Source organism: Drosophila suzukii, chromosome X (genome assembly GCF_043229965.1).
Source record: "Drosophila suzukii chromosome X, CBGP_Dsuzu_IsoJpt1.0, whole genome shotgun sequence".
NCBI classification, from domain to species: domain Eukaryota; kingdom Metazoa; phylum Arthropoda; class Insecta; order Diptera; family Drosophilidae; genus Drosophila; species Drosophila suzukii.
The window spans coordinates 25,701,785-25,704,637 of record NC_092084.1 but is presented as its reverse complement, the minus strand read 5'-3'; the positions used below and the strand labels follow the sequence as shown (position 1 = coordinate 25,704,637).

Sequence of the window (2,853 nt, the reverse complement as noted above, 5' to 3'; positions counted from 1 at the left end):
CGCCTTTAAATCAAGAAAATCGCCTATGATTTTCATCCAACGGCGACTCACCTTTATTTTAAATAAATAATTTTCTTGAATTTATGGTTTGCCATTTCTGGAAATAATGACAAATTTTTCTTAAATGTATGGTAAAAAACCTTAAAATTAAGGAAAAATTTATTAAAATAAGAAAAAAAATATTTATTTATTTACACCTTACATTTGAGGAATTTGGTTGGTTTTGTATACCAATGTTGAATTTTAAATGGATAAAACCGTTTCTAATTTTAATGGCAATTATTACTACAGTCTGAAAATTTTTATATTTACCTGAATTTATTAAAGATTTATTTTATATAAATACTTTTCATAAACATATAAATAAATATAACAAATGGAAAAATCCTTACCTCAGACAACCCCGGCGTGAACTCGAACCCGCAACTGCTCACACCATAGCCAGACGTCTTAACCATTCGGCCACGCGTGCTTCTTGTCATACAATGACTAAAGAGGGCTAAGGTGCTTTTGGTCCAGCTTTACGCATACAAATAACGTTTATTCTAATCTAAACCTTTTTAACAACCGTTTAAACAATTTGGTAAATAGAAAAGTGAAACTAATAAGAATAAAAATTACATAAATTAAAAAAAAAGAAAAATAAATAAACAAAGGGTACACTTGCCGTGGCGTGGGCTCGAACCAGGTACTTTTGTTCGATTGTTTATTGACCGGACGTCTTTACCAGCTAGACCACCATCAAAATATATAAAAAAAAGTCACTTTCTCTTAAAATATGGGTATTTCTTTCCTAAATTTAAGTAAGAATTTACCATTATTTCAAGAAAAAAAATCAAGAAAAATTCGCCATTAATTGAAGAAAAAGTGGGATTCTTCCTCTTCTTCATTACAAAAAAAAAAAAAAATTATGGCGAATTCCTTAAATTGTAGGCATTTTTTCTATAATCAAGAAAATATTTCTTAATTCAATGGCGTTTTGAAATCACGGGCGATTTTCTAATATTTATGGTGATTTTTTTTTGAGTGTAAATTTAAAACATGCCAAAAACACCACCATAGAGTTAAAGATTTTGGTGCGTTTTTCTTGTGGTTTTCCCGAGAGGCCTGTTCCACAATGCAAATATTTTATTAAGCTCTTGTCCTTTAATTTCAAAATTTTACAATTTCTGAAACTATTTCTTGAAACATTTATATTTGCTTAAACATTTATATTTGTTGAGACATAGGAATGTAATATCAATTTGAGAATAACAAAATTAGTTTGTAATTTGAAATTAGTTTTACCCTTTGAAGGAAATGTGTTAAATCTTTTTAAGATTTGCAAATGAAATATCAGTGGATATTATAAGGAATTTGTATTTTAAGGAATCTCATCTCTCCCGTCAGCTACAAATGCATCGGCAGCTTCCTGATGAGATCGGGCAGCTTGGCGGAAGATAGGCGAGAGGTGGGTTTTGGTGTGTCAGGATGTTGGATGAGTTTCAGATCTAGCGAAACGTCGTCAAAGTTTCTTTAAAAATTATTCACACGACATGTATACACACAGAAAATAAAACACTAAAACTGGTCATCAATCGGGTATTTTTGCATATCAATTTTGATCCCTTATGTTGCCATATCATATTCGTATGTTCGAACATATGAAATTGATATTTTCGAACATGTCAATTTGGTATTTTTCATACCAGATTGATATGCGCACATATCAAAGTTGTGACCAAATTGTGGTATTTTTTAATATCTAACTGATATGCTTTAATTTCAAACTGATATGCTTTCATATCAATCTTATATGCTTTCATATCAAACTGATATGCTTTCATATCAAACTGATATGCTTTCATATCAGATTGATATGTTTGTAATATCAATATTAATAAGTTTTGTTTTTACTTTATTGCATCTTATGAACAAATAAATATTGAAATCCATAAGATCGCTGTAAATATTTATTTTTTATATATTTCGGATCAATTATAAAAATAATTCCAGGACTTAGCAATAAATCACAGATCACGCTGTACTCGGATGCCTCCTGTAGCTTTGCATCAGCGCCAAGAAGTCCTTCTTCTGTCCTCGATAGAAGTTTCCCAGCGCAGTGGTGGACGCCAACTTGCCCAGTTCGGCATCGTTACAGCGTCTAAGAAATAAATATATTAGAATTAGACAAACATCAAGTAATTACAATTGAAAATGAGATACTTACCATTTGCAAATAAAAGTAGACAACATATGTAAATGTTTCACTTTTGTACACTTTCATTTTTCGTCGAATGTTAGAGTGACCGCGGCAATTCAGTCAAAAAACAAGGAAGAACGCTATAGTCGAGTGCCTCGACTATCAGATACCCGTTACTCAGCTAAAGGATACAAAGGGAAATTGAGAATGCAAGCAATTGCAATATGCAAGCAGCAAAGCGAGATTAAAATACGCCACCTACCAGCGGTAGACAGATTTAAGCGTTATGGGCGTTAGAGTGGGCGTGGCAAATTTTGTTTTGAATCAATCGATAGGTATTGACGAGACCAATACATTTCAGTTAAAATTTTTTATCTAGCATGCAAACTGTGGTCGTCACAGGTTTGGGCGGTTTGTGGGCGTTAGAGTGGGCGTGGCACTCTACTGAAACAAACTTGCGCTGCGTAAGAAGCTCCGGAATCTGCAAGCCAAATCTCAATAGGCTAGCTCTCATAGTTTCCATAATCTCAGCGTTCATCCGGACGGACAGACAGACGGACAGACGGACAAGAATATATATACTTTATGGGGTCGGAAACGCTTACTTCTGCCTGTTACATACTTTCCGACGAATCAAGTATACCCTTTTACTCTACGAGTAACGGGTATAA

The 2,853-nt window shown here is 33.2% G+C and overlaps 1 long non-coding RNA gene across 1 annotated transcript; it reads right to left on the bottom strand.

Annotated features, from left to right (window-relative positions):
• Nucleotides 1-365: 365 nt before the first annotated feature.
• Nucleotides 366-1,025, bottom strand: LOC139353432 (uncharacterized). Its single transcript, XR_011604698.1, has 2 exons — nucleotides 668-1,025; nucleotides 366-601 (listed from the first exon to the last, which is right to left on the bottom strand). It is a non-coding gene; the product is annotated as an uncharacterized lncRNA (long non-coding RNA).
• Nucleotides 1,026-2,853: the final 1,828 nt, after the last annotated feature.